The following is an 18,354-nucleotide window of genomic DNA, read 5'->3' as shown; positions in this document are numbered from 1 at the left end:
TCCAGAATTTATTTTTTTTAACTATAAGAATTTTATTGAAAGCAAACATCTTCTGAATTTTCACTGACATACGACCAATTAACCTTCCAACCGGTTTGTTTTTGGATTGTGGGAGGAAACCAGAGCACTTAGAAGAAAACCATGTGACCACAGGTAGGACATACAGATTCCTTACAGGCAGCAGTGAGAATATATCAGGACAGAACAATGCTCTGCAGTTAATTCATGCTACCATGTGCAGGTGATGAAAAAGATATTCTGTAATGTCAAAATGTGAGCCCATAAGATGAGGAGAAAATCAGTTGTGCAGTGTAGTTTCTATTAGATCATTATTCTCTTCTGGTCATGTAAAATAACAAATAAGGGAAGTTAGTTGTCAATGATCCATTCTTGATAGTAAACAACACCATTGTGAAAGACTTTGTCACAGAATAAATTTGAAGGCCCACATCTGGTCCCAAGGATGGCAAACAATCTGTGGCCTGAGTGTGGATATTATATAGTCAACAAAATGAGGATTTAATTAACCACAATATAGTGTTTCAGAAAACTTAATTATATAGGTGAATCAAAATGAAATGGAAATGAAGATGAAAACATAGCTCTCATTTATCAAAATGCATTTCATTTACTTTATGGGCTCCATGAAAATCAGCTTTCACTGCATCGAACTTACTCAAATGACAGGTTGAAAGGCTGAGAAGCAGATGACAAATAACAAAATTATTTGAAATTTTGGGAATCAGAGAATACTAGAATTTAAAGGAATCTGGAGATGCTGCTGAAAATGGACAGCTGTGGCTATCCGGGAAAAATTTTTGTGCAACGGAGTCAAGTCTCCACACACCAACACAAATTCAAGTTTTAGTTTGTGTATGGCTGTTGCGATGGAACACTTCAGGCTGGTTCGGGGACTGAGAAGAGGATTTCTCGGGTTTATTTGTGGAAATTAAAAGGTTATGGTCTGATTTGACTTGAGTTATTAAAACAAACTAATTGAGCAAATAGAAATAAGAAAATTGCATTGAATGTGCAAAAGGCACAACTTGATAAGTTTCTGCCACTCTCTCTTAGGGGTTTGTACCTTCACCCCGTGACCGAGTGGGTTTCTTCTGGGTGCTCTGGTTTCCTCCCACTTTCCAAAGATATAACTGTTGGTAGGTTAATTAGTCATTGTAAATTGTTCTATAATTAGACAAGGGTTAAATCAGGGGTTTCAGGGCATCACAGCTCAAAAGGCCAGAAGGGCCTATTCCAGGCTGTACCACAATAAATATATATAAAAAAAGGGAACACTTTACGCACAGGAATACAGAGTCATGGAATTCTGCAAGGTTAGATATAGGTAATTTTAAACAACTTGCAAATAACAAAGAGCTGTAGAAGAAACATTACACAGAATCATGTTCTCAACAAGAGACGCTAAATGGCTCCTTCCTTTTACTGGTATGTAAATGGAAGGAATTATCTAATTATTCTACAATTGTAGCAAAGATCATAATTGAAAAGTACTTCACAGTTTGCATAAAACTTAGGGGTGACATGGTAGAATGAAAGGTGTTATTAAATCCAAATTATTCTTTAGATAACCCACATGGAACAGGAAAGGATCTAATTTACTTTCCTAAATTGTGCTTGGATATCACCCAAGATCATTTGAATGAATAACAAGATGCTTTAAGAAACATGCAAAATCCCTTGGCTAATCATATAAAGGGCATTATTCTTTCTGTACATGAATATAGAAATGAATCAAGAGAACTGAAAGCAAACATGCAAATCCCTCCTTTTTTGTAGTTATTTAAATTGACTCCACATGGGCTAAAGGGATACCAAAAAAAGCAGATGTTCTTGTACAAGAACACAACAAATCTTATTGAAAGGAACCGAAAACCACAATTAGACTTGCTTGCATCAGAAAGTAAAACTGCCACAGATACCTGCTATCTTCTGTAATAGTCTATGAATGCACACACAAGACTTTAGTTTATGTGGATTACCATCAAATTTTATCTGGGATTTTATCGCCCATTTCCTGCAGATGATGATTTTCAGACATTACCTCACATTGATTCCAAATGCTTTAAAACCTCAACTCATAAAACTTTTGGTAACACTTAAATTTCATTAACCTTCTCCAGAGAAAGCTGAAGAATTAAGAAAAGTGCATCAATAAAGTGCAGTTTGCATTCCTAGAACCATACAAGGGAATATATTCAAGTAGCTTTCAAATAAAGTTGCTGAACTAAAAAGGAAGCAACCCATTTGCACCTAGCAGGCGCTCTCAAATAGCAGATGTGATAATGACCAGATAATCCATTTTTTAGGTGTTGTTTGTATGATGAAGGTTGGCAACGACACTGGAAACTAGTCCCCTACACATTAATACACCACCATAGATCCAATCCCAGCACATTAATAAACTGGCTAGCTCTGATAAAATTTTCATTAAACTTTTGTATTAATCATACGTGTGGCATCACTGACTGAGTACTCCCATCATAGACTCAGTGGCAACCTTTATTATGTACAGGAGTGGAACCCAGTGTGGTCTCCTGTTGCTGTAGCCCATCCACTTCAAGGTTCAATGCGTTGCAAATTCAGAGATGCTCTTCTGCACACCATTGTTGCAACTCATGTTTATTTGAGTTATTGTCACCTCCCTGTCAGCATGAAAATGTTTGGCCATTTGCTTCTGACGTGTCTGATTAACAAGGTGGTTTCTCCCACTGAACTTTGTCTTTCACACCGTCCTCTGTACACTCAGAATTTTCAACATGAAAATTCCAGGAGGTCAGCAGTTTCTGAGTTACTCAAACCATCCTGTCTGGCACCAACAATCATTCCATGATCAAGATATAATCTCTTAGATCATATTTCTTGCCCACTCTAATGTTTGGTTTGAACAACAACTGAACCACTTGACCATGTTGGCATGCTTTTAAGCTGCCATAAGATTGGCTGATTAGATACTTGCGTGAACGAGTAGGTGTATTGGTGTAGCTAATAAAGTGGCTACTGAGTGGTTATCATACTGGCCTTTTAACAATTACCTGAGTGGGCAGTTTGATCTTTAATTTAAAGTTCAAGTAGAAAGTATATTTATCGAAGTATCTATACTTTTACATCCCTGAGATTCCTCTTCCTGCTGGCAGCCACCATACCCCACAGAACAAAGACCATCACACACCCAATGTGCGAAAAAGAAAAAATCATGCAAAAATAAAAAAATAAACAAATCACACACAGGATATTAACCACAGCATCCTCAAAAGTGAGTCTACTGCCATGGAGCCGGTTATAAGCATTGCAGCTGGTCCAGGAACCCTACGGCTGTAAGCCACAGCCACGGAGTCAGTTCAGCACTGAGGCAAGTAAACATCACAAAATAGTGTTTAACACTACTTTATCCTTGATGTCTTCATCTTTTTAATCTGGCTTGAAACTTAAATCGACCAAGCATCAGTTTGTTTTTTGCTCTCAGGTCCAGAATCCACTGCTTCAATCTGACCCAAGACTGCTCCAACAACGGCTGAACATGAGCGCACTTTTTAGCCCCAGGTCCAGGATCTGCCACCTCCACGTGGTCCCAAGTCCACTCCAGCAATGACTGGCGTGGCCATACCTGCATTCTTTTCAAGAGTCTGATTTAACGGATCCTTCAGGATACCAGAAATCGCCAGGTCATACAGATTGTTCAAAAGCACAACTCCCAAAGGGAAATTACAGGCTTCAGAAAGAAGTGACCATGGTCCAGAAAAAGTGTAATTAATAATCAGTAGAATTGTTTGCTGTCTGTAAAGCATCGCCGTGTCTCACCACCTTTAACCATTTAACACCTCATCTGAGGGAACAGCACTCTCAGTACTAGCATGCTGATATTGAAGGCTCTAGAGTCCAACCAAACTTATTAACTCCGTATTATCAACTGAACCACGACAAACGCTGTAATTACTAAAATGTATTTTACATGACTGAACTGTCCATATAATTTTAATCTATACATCTGCATCTAATATGTTGAGCAAAATAATTACTTATTTAACATACTAGCCTCGATGTTATTAATGTTACAATGTGCAGCAAGATCTCAGTACTATTTTGCAGATAGTTAAGATTCTAAAACGACAGAATAGTACATCCCATCCATTCACTATTAGGTAACTCCTAGCCTAAACAGCACTGCATAACACTGGCCACTAGAACCAGACAAGAACATTTCTTCCTTTCCATACACAAACAAAAATGAACAATAGCAAAATATTTGATATAAAGCAAATGGAAATTTTGGGCTTTTGCAATAGTGTGATGACTCTGTTAGAATCAAAAATGCACCACTGTCTGAATACAAATATCCAGGCAGATACAAGCAGATGGACAAGGGGAAAGAAACTGGGCAACAGGGAGGTTGGTGTGGGGGGAGGGGGTGGGGTGAGAGGAGACGATGTGGTGAAAAGAAGGGCAAGAGAACCAGGGTGGATCAGATGGGTGGGGAGTTAGCTTAAATTAGGTGTGGTTCTTCTATTTTATGTTTAGCCTCATCTTGCAGTATTAATCAAGACAGTGTGGCAATGGGAAGGGGAGTTGAAATGTCTTGCAACTGTCAAAGTCAAAGAGTCAAACTAAATTTATTGTCAAAGTACGTATGTGACACCGTATATAACATTAGAAATCATTGTTTTGCAGGCATTGACAAGAAATTAAAGAAATACAATAGAATTTATGAAAAGCTATAAATAAATACTGACAACCTGTGTGTAAAAATAGTGAAAATAATAAAACAGTAAATAATGTTGAGAGCTCAGGATAGGAACTGCAGATGCACTGTCTATGCACAGCAAAGCGGTTGCCAATGTAGAGTAGGCCATATTGTGAGCATCAATACAAGGAGGCATAACTTTAAGGTGTTTGAAGGAGAATTAATGGGGGGGGGGGGGCTGCGGAATGCCAGAGGCAGGGTTTGTTTTACACACAGAGTGGCAGGTGTATGGAATGCGTTGCCAGGGGTGGTTTTAGAGGCAGATGCCTTAAAGATATTTAAGTGACTCTTAGATAGGTATATGAATGAAAGAAAAATAGAGGGATACTTGGGAGGAAAAGGTTAGATTGATCTTATATATGTTAGAGGGTTATATCTTATATGTTAGAGGGTTGCACAATATTTTGGGCCAAAGGGCCTATACTGATAAGTATAATATACAATATTGCAAGATGTGCACATAAATTTCCCCCTCACTTTGAATCATTTACTTCTAATGTAGTTACCAATCATACAATTTACAATCAATCTATACTTTGATGATCAGATTCAGTCAAATATCAATCCAATCCTGCTGCACGCATGGTTCAGGCTATAACAAAATCACATCAGCATTTCATGGATGAATGCCAGCACAATGGTTCAGCGGTTCAATTTAATATCAGAGAATGGATACAGGATACAACCTGAAATCCTTACTCTCCACAGACATCCACAGAACGGAGGGAAAATACCCCAAAGAATAAATGACAAATAAAATTAGACTCCCAAAGCCCCTCCCCCAACCCCATGCAAGCAGCAGCAAAAGCATCAGGCACCAACAAAGTGCAGTCTTTAAAAACAAGTGGAAGTTTTCAAGAAACGGAGGAAAACAACATCATAGCCCGTCAAATTGGAAGCAGTAAAGTAGCAGAAAGTGAGACTAATGCCTCGATCACCTGGAACACAAATCCCACTGACAACATTCTTTGGCAGGGTAGGAAGTGCCACAGTTAATTTAAAAACAACTGATTCTAAAAATGAATAATCACCAGATTAAACTTTTAGTGGTGTTCATAAAAAGGATAAACATTGATCAAGGCACCGAGAATGACTGCTGTTTTCCTTCACAATGACGTAGCAGAATCATTTGCATCCACATAAAGAGCAACCAAAGCCTTAGATAAACTTTAATAAAAGATGGTGTTTGAAAATGTGCAGTCCCTCAATATTGCTTTGGAGGATCTGCCTTAAATTTTTGTATACAGATATCTTCAGTAGAATCTCATTTCATTCAGAAGGTGACTACACAGATCCACCAAGCATTTTGTAATACTACAGGTATGACAGAATACGTTTAATTTTCTTCCACCCCCCAACTGACATTACTCATAAATAGCACAAAATTTTCATCATAAAATGCTTCAAGTAGAGCAAAATAAATAACACAAGCAGTCAAATATCCCAAACTAAAACAATGTTAAGTTACATTTCTAAACAAGTAATGCAAGATGGTAATAAAATTTTCCATCATTACATGATGAGCAATTATATTTCAGTGACACTGTTCTGATAAACAAAAGCATCTAATTATTATATGAACAGAAGCACCTAGTTATATAGATTCATAGTTATTCATCTTTGGAATCTACCTTTTGTTTTATGTGTACATCCCACTACTCATTCTTAACCAAGCTATTGAAGCTGTTGAAGCTAAATGCACATTCCTACAAGGAACTACTTGTACATAATAGTGACATCTTATCCTAGTTCAGCCATCCAGAAAGAAAACACATTTTCCTTGCATAATTTCAAGATCCTTTCTTCCACTAACCTGGACTATTCTAAGCCAAGCATTCAGAAGATGAATTTCTCAATGCAGTCCAAATGTTTACCTCAGCCTAGTTTGAATCTACATACATTCACAAATTATATTCTGTGGTTTAAAATAAATCAAGAAGATAGAACTTTTCCAATACTCTTAGTTGTTCTCTATACTCCATGCAAACACAATTATAGCTCCTTTGTAAAAAGCCAAAAGACAAATTGCTCCAAGATTCTCTAGTTATTCATCACAACTTAAACCTCTGACACCTGCATTGTACCATGTCTTTTCTTTCATTGCTTTAATGCTTACATTTTTCTCATTTCTTGAGAGCTAGAAACACATGTAAGGTTGAGGTGTTGCGTATGATATTATTGTCTCCTCACATTTTGGGAAACCAAAAGAGTTTGAGTGTTTTATTACAGTAACTGAAGTTACCCAAGTCTGCATATTATCTGTCATCAGCACAGGCTCTAGAGAAGCCATATAATTCCCACAAAAAAACCTCAATACTCCCGAGGATTCGGGTTAATCTTTAGTCTTGACTTTGTGAGGCTCTTCATTTCATTTTTAACCTAAGGGGCAAATGTTCAGACACAGTTGCCAAAGAACTTCATTTAGAATCTGCTGCATCAATGCCTTCAATCACAGCTGCACCTCAGGAAACATTCTTCTGCATCATATAATTACATCATTCATCATTCTCATTTTACTTCATGTTGAAATTTGACTTGCATAAAACACTGCAGACATATGGTAACTATATAAACAAGGAAAGTTCAAAAGTACATAGCCAAGTTAAAAAATATCAAAATTATACGAATTCTAAAACATTATTAAATGAAAACCATTCTGGCTCAACTTAAGGAAATGCTGCTTTATGTTGTACTATTTAGCAAAGACTTCAGAAACCAACCTCTTTCACATCAAAGGACTGAAGCTCCCCTGCTGGCTCAGCAAGTTCATCTACTGTCTGACTCAAGTGTACTACATTACAACATCTTCATGCATTCAATACTCATCTTTCGTTGTAGAAAAGATAAGCATTCATGAAGAGGAAAAGAAATCAAAGCAATATGAAGGGATTTCAAAACATCACCGAAGGCTTAGAATCAATTTGTAGTCTGTTTTATTTTAGCAAAGCAGCACTGTAATTGCCTTCAGTACTATTATCATAGGATCTTAGTCCACAGCTGGAGTTGGCAAAGAAATAAATCATGCAACTGTACATTATTTAAAAAAGTGAACTATTCATTATGCCTCCAACACACACAGACTGAACTAATGCGAAATAATGCATGATTTTAAATATCAATAAATAATAATTCATGAGCAGTGACATAATGGGTTTGGCAAATTCTTTTGAAAGGTCAAAAATCCAAATTGTCATCAAAAACTATTTTCATGTTAAAATATATGCAATAGATTCCGGTTATTTGGGACACATTGGACCAGTTTATTTTGACCCTATTGAACAACTGCCCCAATTAGCCAAAGTTTCATAGAAATAGTTAAAAAGGTATATAAAAAGACAATGTAACATTTAACTGAGTAACAGTTATGTATTTAGATCAAATGTGGAATAAATTAGAACACTTAATACAACTGCAGTACATTAAAACATAGTTATCAGAGGAATTGTTCAGTGAATGCTGCCATTTTCTTTGATTGACTGCAAATGAACTAAACACATGCAGGCACCTAGTGCAGATAATGGATAACCTTCATACAAATGCTTTCAATGATGGCATCTTCCAAATCTTAGTTTTCAATATAACATTGAAGATGATAGTTCATACCTTCAATTTCATTGTAGTTCCTAACTTGTTGAAGCAGTGAAATCATTTGATTGAAACTGCAGTGAGCAAAATTCTCATGGCTTATTTCTCGCCAACTATCAGTGACAAAAATAACTACTTTTTGAACAAAAAAGACACGCAACAGACACCATTTAAAAACTGCTCACACAAAGCATGGTGTAGTGTCTAATGGCTTCAACTGCACATGTTTGATACCAATTAGAAACTGTCTGGAAAATCTCCTGTCCCAATTATGCAGCATAATGACGAAATAAGTGAAGGGAATCCCAGCAATATTCTGAATTAGTTTTTTGTACTTTAAGATTTGTACAAATTAAGCGGCTGCCCCAACTAATCAATGGCACAATTAATCAGAATCCACTGTAATTAGTTTCTTTGAGCTTAAATTTTCAAACATTATATTCTATAGATACACTTTTACTGCTGACTTCACTTCTAACACTGGTTCTGAAAAAAGCAGCACAGTGCATCTATGCAACAATTGAAAACAGTAATATAACAGCTGACAAAGTGTTCAGAAAAATACCCAAGAGAAAGTTGAAAGAAATTTGCAGATGAGAATTATTTCAGGATTAGATATGTTTTCCTGTGCAAAGATTTCATTCAGGTTTGGGTGAGGGGAAAACGTGGTGAAATGCACATCAGCTTTATTGATGATTAAGAGGGTATACAAAACTGACAAACATTTTCCATTTTGTATGCTCCATAACTTTAGGTTTACATATCCCTATCAATTACTCCCTATCAAAACAAAACTAGAAACTTTAATGTTACACTATTACTGTAAAAATAAAGTGCTAAAAAGGTAATCTGACACACACCAGTTTTACAAAAATGAAATCATATAGCAATCAATAAATTTATTCCACTCCTTTAAAGATAAACTTTATAATACAACCATATTCTTTTTCTGCTCTTCCACACCCCCACACCAAGCAATGGAACAAATTCCAATTACTACTACTTATGATTAAATTGCTATTACACATAGTTATAAACCCAGTTTACCCACATTCATTATTAAATTTGAAGCATTTAAGATGGTAGAAAGTGAAACACATTTGCTGGAATCACCTGGAAAATCAGTTTCACTGTGCCGGCAATATTGTACTGGCTCTCTAAGTGACCCTTACTACTTAGCATACAGTTTATCAAACAGTTAAAATAGCAATGAGACTCATCCTCAGCAAAACAATTCGACACCCGGATTACTTCCTCCAGGTGCTAGCACTTGAAAATTTCCCACTATTTATACAGAAAAATCATTAATTACCACTACTTATTAATCAAAAACCTCAATGAATCACAAGCTGCCTCAACAAATACACATTGCATCACAGGATATGTGCAGGTGAATCTGGAGCTTAAACCATTGTCCGTTTAGGTCAGTGAATAGAACTATCCGTTAGAAAGTGACAGATTCCAGCACTAAAAAGAGACTTGAAAACAAGATTCAGTCATTTCAATGCAGAACTGACAAGGTGTGACTTTGATACAAGTAAGCATCTTTTGGAGGGAGTATGAAACAGAAGTTTATCTGCTCACTCAGGCTGAGATAAAGATCTCAGGCCCCCTTGCCCTCTGGCTAACATTTAACCCTAATCCACTGTCACAAGGCATTATCCATGTGCTATTTCGACAGTGTGAAAATTAACTGCTTCCGTTTGGCCATAATAGTGCCTGCATTTCAGAAGCACTCGTCTCCAAACAATTAAATACAGAGTATATATGAACCACCATAGAATCTAGACGTTATTACATGTAGCAAGCTCTGAAAAGGCACTGCATGGGGGAAATCACGTCAGTTCCCCACTGACCCCCCCCCCCCCCCCCAGGGCCTTCGTTGTATTTTTTTTTGTCCAAGGAATGATGCACTTAAAAGATGACAACTACAACAGAGCTTAACCATTATAACATGTTATCCATAAGGCATTTCAGGAGTCCTACACAAGTTCCAATTGATAATAGGTCTCCATTTTATAGTGTTAATAGACTACATAAAACAAAAATAACACTGGCATTAATATGTGGACATCCCAAATGATATGCACAAAGACCGAAGGTGGCAGACAGATGCCTATAGTGTTGTCCAGGAGAGATGGTCTCCAGTCAGACCAAAGGAGAATGACCACACACTTTCTCATCAAAATACTTCGGCCAAGTAGACCAAATCGGGGAGGGAGAGAGGGAGAGAGGGAGAGAGGGAGAGAGGGAGAGAGGGAGAGAGGGAGAGAGGGAGAGAGGGAGAGAGGGAGAGAGGGAGAGAGGGAGAGAGGGAGAGAGGGACACACACACACACACACACACACACACACACACACACACACACACACACACACACACACACACACACACACACACACACACACACACACACACACACACACACACACACACACACACACACACACACACACACACACACACACACACACACACACACACACACAATACTGGAGTAACTCAGCAGGCCAGGCAGAATCAAGGAAAAAGGTACAGTTGCCATTTCTGGCCAAAACCCTTTGGCAGGACTGGAGAGATAAAAAAAAAACTGAGGAGTGGATTTAAAAGGTAGGGGAGAAAAGAGAAACACAAGGTGATAGGTGAAGCCTGGAGGGGGAAGGATGAAGTAAAGAGCTGGGAAGTTGATTGGTAAAAGAGATAGAATGCTATGGAAGAAATAAAAGTGGGATCTCCCAGTGGCTATCCCTTTTAATTCTACTTCCCATTCCCATTTATGTCCATCCATGGCCTCCTCCACTGTTGTGATGAGGCCACACTTGGGATGGAGGAACAACACCATAAATTGTTTGGGAAGCCTTCAACTTGATGGCATGAACATCGATTTCTCAAACTACTGGTAATGCCCCTCACACCCCCTCCTTAGCCATTCCCCATCCCCTTTTCCCTTCTTCATCTCATCTCCTTGCCCGGCCATCACCTCCCTTTGGTGCTCCTCCCCGTTTATTTCTTCCATGGCCTTCTGTCTCTTTCACCAATCCACTTCCTAGCTCTTAACTTCATCCTTCCCTCTCCAGGTTTCACCTATCACCTTGTGTTTCTCTATCCCCACTCCCCACCTTTTAAATCTACTCCTCAGCTTTTTTTCCTCCAGTCCTGCCAAAGGGTTTCAGCCCAAAACACTGACTGTACTCTTTTCCTAGATGCTACCTGCCCTGCTGAGTTCCTCCAGCATTTTGTATGTGCAGCCAGATAGACCAGTTCATTTTGCTCATGGCAAGAGAATGCAATCTGTAGCCCGGCCACCTTAGGCTCAGAGTTACTGATGGTCACCGATATAAATCTGAAATGGTTGAGCATACAATCTTTTGCCATCTCTACAGCAGACCCTCCCCACAGTTTTGAGTATTACAGCAAACAGCATCACAGAAGAAAAACACAAAAGGAAATACACAGCATTATTTGGTTATCTTTGGATCTGTTGGGAACCTCTCTCATTTGCACTGCAGTTGGCTTTGCAAAAGGAATTTCAGTTCCCCACTGCAGCAATTTACCCAGTTAGGTTTATGATCAAAGTTACTGGTGGAGGATCGAGTAATGGAACTGCTGTGAAACGATGTTAAAACATCAGGGCCAAACAGCAGCAATTAACTGCTATTTTCAGGCAGTGGAGCTTGCGAGGCCGCAAAGAGCTATCAAGCGCAGCAGCTACAAATAAATTAATAAACATGGCAAACTTGTTTGTTACAAGATGCGGATAAAAAAAATGTTTCAGTCACATTTTAATTCCATATCTTTTGAGGTTCTAGCTGGGAAATTTCAACTTGGCTACTTATTTATTTTAGTTAGTGATACAGCATGGAGAAGGCCTTTCCAGTCTCTTGAGCCATGCCAACCCTGCATCCCCACAACCCCGATTAATCCTAACCTAATCACGAGACAAATTAACCTACTCGGTACGTCTCTCCTCTGTGAGAGGAAACCTGAGCACCCAGGGAAAAGCCACACTTTCCACAGGGAGGATGTACAGAGACTCCTTTTGGAACCCGGAACTGAACTCCAAACTCTAGAAAGCCCTGACCTATAATAGCATCACACTAACCGCTAGGCTACTTATACATTTTCCTATTCCTATTGTGGTCCTGACTTTGCCACCATCTGTATTGGTCATTCTTGACTTCAAGGGCACCTCAACTTTACAGTCAACTCCAGGACACATGCTGTCTCAATCAAATTTGGATAAAAAATTGGCTTAAAGGAAGAAAGCAGAGGGTAGTTGTGGAAGGAAAGTACTCTGCCTGGAAGTTGGTGACTAGTGGAGTGCCGCAGGGATGTGTCCTGGGACCCCCTGCTATTTGTGATTTTTATAAAATGACCTGGATGTAGAGGCGGAAGGATGGGTGAGTAAGTTTGCAGATGACACGAAGTTTGGAGGAGTTGTGGATGGAGCTGTAGGTTGTCAAAGGTTACAAGAGGATATAGACAGGCTGTGGAGTTGGGCAGAAAAATGGCAGATGGAGTTCAATCTGGACAATTGTGAGGAGATGCATTTTGGAAGGACAAACCAGAAGACTGAGTACAGGATTACTGGTCAGTTACTTAAGAGTGTGGATGAACAAAGGGAACTTGAGATTCAAATCCATACATCCCTCAAGGTCGCTGCACAGGTTGATAGGGTAGTTAAGAAGGCCTATGGGATGCTAGGCTTCATGAACAGGGGGGTTAAGTTTAAGAGTAGAGAGGTCATGTTGCAACTCTACAAATCTCTGGTGAGACCGCACTTAGAGTGTTGTGTTCAATTCTGGTCACCTCATTATAGAAGGATATGGAAGCTATGGAGAGGGTCCAGAGGAGATTTACCAGGATGTTGCCTGGATTGGAGAACAAGTCATATGAAGCAAGGTTAGCAGAGCTGAGACTTTTCTCTTTGGAGCATAGAAGAATGAGAGGGGATTTGATAGAGGTCTACAAGATTATGAGAGGCATAGATAGGGTGGATAGTCAGTACCTGTTTCCCAGGACACCAATAGCAAACACCAGAGGGCATATGTACAAAATTAAGGGAGGGAAGTTTAGGGGAGACATCAGGGGTAAGTTTTTTTAAAATATAAACACAGAGGGTTGTGAGTGCCTGGAATGACTTGCCAGGGATGGTGGTGGAGGCTAAAACATTAGGGATATTTAATAGCCTCTTGGACAGGCACATGGATGAAAGAAAAATGGAGGGTTATGGGGTAGTGTGTGTTTAGTACTTTTTTTAAGGATTATATGGGTCGGCACAACATGGAGGGCTGAAGGGCCTGTACTGTGCTGTAGTGTTCTATGGTTCTAAATCTTAGTTGGTACCATCATTAATAAAACCTCAAATAATGTATAGCACTGGAAATACAAATATTGACAAGAAAATTGAGAAATATTTGGCAGATTAATATAATATGCATTGGACACTTTATTAGATACACCTGCAAATATTCTAATCAGCCAAACATGTGGCAGTAAATCAATGCATAAAAGCATGCAGACATGGTCAACAGGTTCAGTTGTTGTTCAGACCAAATATCAGAATGGGGTAATCAATTGATTTAATTGAACTTGACTGTGGAATAATTGTTGGTGCCAGATGGGGTAGTTTGAGTATTTCAGAAACTGATGCTCTCTTGAGATTGTCACGCACAATAGTCTCTAGAGCTTACAGGGAATAGTGTGTAAACAAAATACATTCAACGCCTTGTTAATGAGAGAGGTCAGAGGAGAATGGCCAGACCGGTTCAAGTTAACAGGAAGGTAACAGTACCTCAAATAACCATGCCTTACAACAGTAGTGTGCAGAAGAGCATCTCTGAACACACAGTACATTGAACTTTGACATGGATGGTCTACAGTGGCAAAAGACCACAAACATTCTCTATGTGGCCACTTTCATTAGGTACAGGATGTGACATCATGGGTCACTGAGTGTTTGGTCATTACTTAGCTCCAAGATGCATTGTTTACTCTTTAGTTCTGACATCCACCAAAACTCACCTTCCAGTTATGACTTGAATTACTCACATCAAACCATGAAGTGGAGGGTAACAGCAGCAGAAGACCACACCTGGTTCCACTCCTGCACCGAATAAAGTGACCACTGAATGTACAGGTATGTGTTAGTCCTCTGAACACTCTATTCAGCAAATAATGTGAAAAACATGACAAAACCATGGTCTGAATTTCTTGGGTACTGCCAGAGCAGATGCAGACTGCCTTGGATAAATTAGCCATGATGCAGAGTCTAGCCAAACTCCATACAAACATTCTTATTTGAATGAGAAGGTTGCTTAACTGGCAAATACAGGATACAATGAATATAACATGTGAATCAATACCATTTAATGCAAAGATAAATTAGGTTCCCAAATGAAAATTGATGAAATTAGTGACATTTAAGTTTAAAGTTCACTTGTAAAATCAAACGTCCTTGCTTAACAGTATAGTCCACTCGAGAGAAAATATCAAAAAGTAAATGAATGCAAAATGTACTTGGATCAAACATTATGGATCCACCAAACAAAGAAATAAGGTCTCAACCTTACTCTTTCAATTACTCATTGTTTGCCTTCACCAGAAAAAAGTTTTTTCAAGTAGCTAATTTCATTAAATAGCCTCATAAACATTATTTTCCAGCTGATCTTTATATAGAAGTGTGTGTTTCATTACAGCTTTTCCTCATAAATTTACCTGTCAAAATAGTGTAGCAAAAATCATACATCACTTTTTAAAAAGCGTCTGCATTGAACGCAATCAAATCCAGAAGTTATACAAATGTTTTATCTTACATATGTATCTTTTAAAAGTTAATTCATTGCTCCTTTGGATTTAGCAGAGGGCTTGCAGCTGTTTATGGCCACAGCAGAGAAATGTCATTCAGGAGTCAGTTTACAGCATGTGTAATTCCATCCTCTTATTTCTGGAAAGAAATCTGCAAGCCTTAACACTGCAGGTCCATAAATATTTCTGAAATAAAATACACTGTGCCATACCCAACTGGTGCAATCAGTTATTAAAAAAAATCATGTGTTAAACATCTTAATGCAAATTTGCCATGAAAATAATTCAGATAGCTACATGTGTAACCAAGAATAGTTTGCAATCTATCAAATGGCTGCATGTTACATTCCACAATAAACTGATGGCACTTATGCCAGGCAACTTTCTCTTGACATTCAGACTGAAAACAGCACAATATGGGAAAATTATTTCTGTCCATTGACAATCAGACTCTTAAATAAAGGGGTTAACTGCATCACTGCCTGGTAAGGAAATACCAATAACTTTGAACAGAAAATCCTACAAAAGGTAGTGGATTTGGCCCAGTACATCATGGGTAAAGCCCTCCTAACCATTGAGCACACCTACATGAAGCACTGTCATAAGAAAGCAGCAGCCATCATCCGAGACCCTCCCCACCATCTTACTGCTGCAATCAGATACAAGGTACAAGAGCTTCAGGGCTCACAATACCAGGTTCAAGAACAGGATGAGTATGGAGGCACATGACAAAATAGGCCAATGTCAGCATGTTTTCTAAAGGGGAAATCTTCCCTAATAAATCTGTTGGGATTTTTTTGAGAAAATAACAGGCAGTGTAAAGTCAATGGATGTGGTTTCCTTAGATTTTCAGAAGGCCATGATCAAAGTGCCACACATGAGGACGCTAAACAATTGCCCATGATATCACAGGAAAGATAATAGCATCGACAGAAGACAAAGAGTGAGAATAAAGGAGCCTTTTCTAACTGGCTGACATTGAAGTGTTCCACCAAAGGACAGTGTTACTTTTCATGTTACGTCTTAATGATCTGACTGATTTATACATTAATGAACTAGATGACATAACTGTGGCAAAATAATTATACAAAGATTGGTGCAGAAGCAGTTAGTGCTGAGGAAGCAGGAAGTCTGCAGAAGGACAGACAGTTTAGGTGAATGGGCAAAGAAGTGGTGGATGGAGTATAGCATTGGGCAGTGTATGGTCAAGCACTTTGGTAGAAAGAATAAAGGCGTAGACTACTTCCTAAACTGGGAGTTATTTTGGAAATCAGAGGTGCAAAAAAATTGGAGGAATCCTAGTGCAGAGGTCACTAAATGTTAACTTGCAGGTCTATCCGCAATAAATTGGCAGATGCAATGTGAGCATATGCTTTGAGTGAAATAGAATATGAAAGCAAGGACACAATGCTGAAGTTTTATAAGGCTTTGGTCAGAATGCTTTGAGTACTTTGAGCTGTTTTAAGAATATGTAAGAAAGGATGCGCTAGCATTAGAGAGGCTCTAGAGGAGATTCTCTAGGATGATTCCCATAAAGAAGGGGTTAATGGATGAGGATATTTAATCCCTCTCGGCCTGTACTCACTAGAGTTTGGAAAACTATTGGGGGGGTGGGGATTTTATTGAAACCTACCATACACTGAAAAGCCTAAATAGAATGAATATGTTGAGGATGTTCCTTATGGTGGGAGAATCTAGGACCAGAGAACAGGGCTTTGGAATATAAGGATGTCCCTTTAGAAGAGAGGTGAGGAAGAATTTCTTTAAGCAATCTGTAGTCAATCAGTGGAAAACTGCTGTAAACAGCTGAGGAGTCCAAATCATTGAGTATATTTAAAGCAGAGGCTAATATATTCTTGATTAGTAGAAGTGTCATTTTTTATGGGGACAAGGCAGGAGAATGGGGTTGAGGGGAAAAATAAATCGGCCATGACCAAATGGTGAAGCAGACTCGATGGCCTAATTCTGTTCCTGGATCTTAAGGTCTTATGGTCAACCTACCTGACAATTGGAGGTTAGAATATTTTTAAGAAACAGTAGCACATTTTCTACCTGAAAAAATAAATTATCTTGAAGTAAATGTGCCAAATGTTTGGAACTCAAAAGCTGATGAAAGAACAATGTGATTAGTAACAAAAGCAAATTAACTAGGAACAGCAAAATCATCAGAAAATATAATAATGCTGTACATGAAATACAAATATGAAGAAGCTATAAGAGTATTAATTTCAGCTTTAAATTAATAATTTATATGGCAATAACTATATTCATTGCTCTGGTGTCCCCTTCTCATTACTTATCGAAATATACACTACTGGCTTCACGTTTGCCTCCAGAGGCTTGTATTTCAAGTGCATCATTTTCCAATTTCTCTATAGGTGAGACATTACAATGCCATCTTTTACACTGAACTATCATGTTTAATTCAAAACACAGTTACACTCTAACAAACTGACACAAAACACAGGGGAGGCAGGTAGCAATGAATCAGTTACAAAGGACTGCAAAAACATTAGAAGTGATAGGCAACCAAAGGGGTGAAGTTGCAAAGAGTGAAATATTCAAGATTGTTTAATGTCACTTCCTGTACACAAGTGTAAAGGAGAATGAAATAATTGACAGGAAAATAATACAGCAGAGGTGAAAATCATGGCTGGGAGTGTTGATCAACCTAACTGCTTGGGAAAAGTAACTGCCTCTGAGCCTGGTGGACGTGGTACACAACCTCTTCCCTGATAAGATTGGGACAAGTAGTCCATGAGCAAGATGGGTGGGATCCTTCATGATGTTACTGGCCCTTTTCCAGCACCTCTCTGTATATATGCCCTTGGAAATGGGTAGGTTGGTGTCAATAGTGTGTTGGGCAGTTTTCACTGCCTGTTGTAGAGCTTTCCTATCCACCACAGTGCAGTTTGCATACCAAGCTGGGATGCACCATGTTTTCTTTTTTGATAAAAATCCTGTCAAACTATACTGTGTTAAAATGCTGTCCATTAGAACTCAGAGTTATTAGAATGATTCAAGGAAGAGGAATTCAGTTGCTTGAAACTGCAGCTGTTTTTTGTAGGAATCGGGAGGTAAAGGTGTGATGGGTTAGAAGAAACTGTCCCCAGTGTTGTTGGGGTCAGGTGGTCTGGGATATGGAATGGTGGCACAACAACCAAAAGGTGAGGCAAGGACAAACTCTCTACTTATGTTGCCAG

General features: G+C 38.7%; 1 protein-coding gene across 1 annotated transcript in view; it reads right to left on the bottom strand.

The window, feature by feature from the left end:
* The window catches only part of pdlim7 (PDZ and LIM domain 7), a 151,494-nt gene that overhangs the window by 117,819 nt on the left and 15,321 nt on the right, over window positions 1–18,354 (bottom strand). The window lies entirely within an intron of this gene.

The sequence above is a fragment of the Hemitrygon akajei genome, chromosome 15 (genome assembly GCF_048418815.1).
Source record: "Hemitrygon akajei chromosome 15, sHemAka1.3, whole genome shotgun sequence".
NCBI classification, from domain to species: Eukaryota; Metazoa; Chordata; class Chondrichthyes; order Myliobatiformes; family Dasyatidae; genus Hemitrygon; species Hemitrygon akajei.
This window is presented reverse-complemented; position numbering and strand designations above follow the sequence as displayed.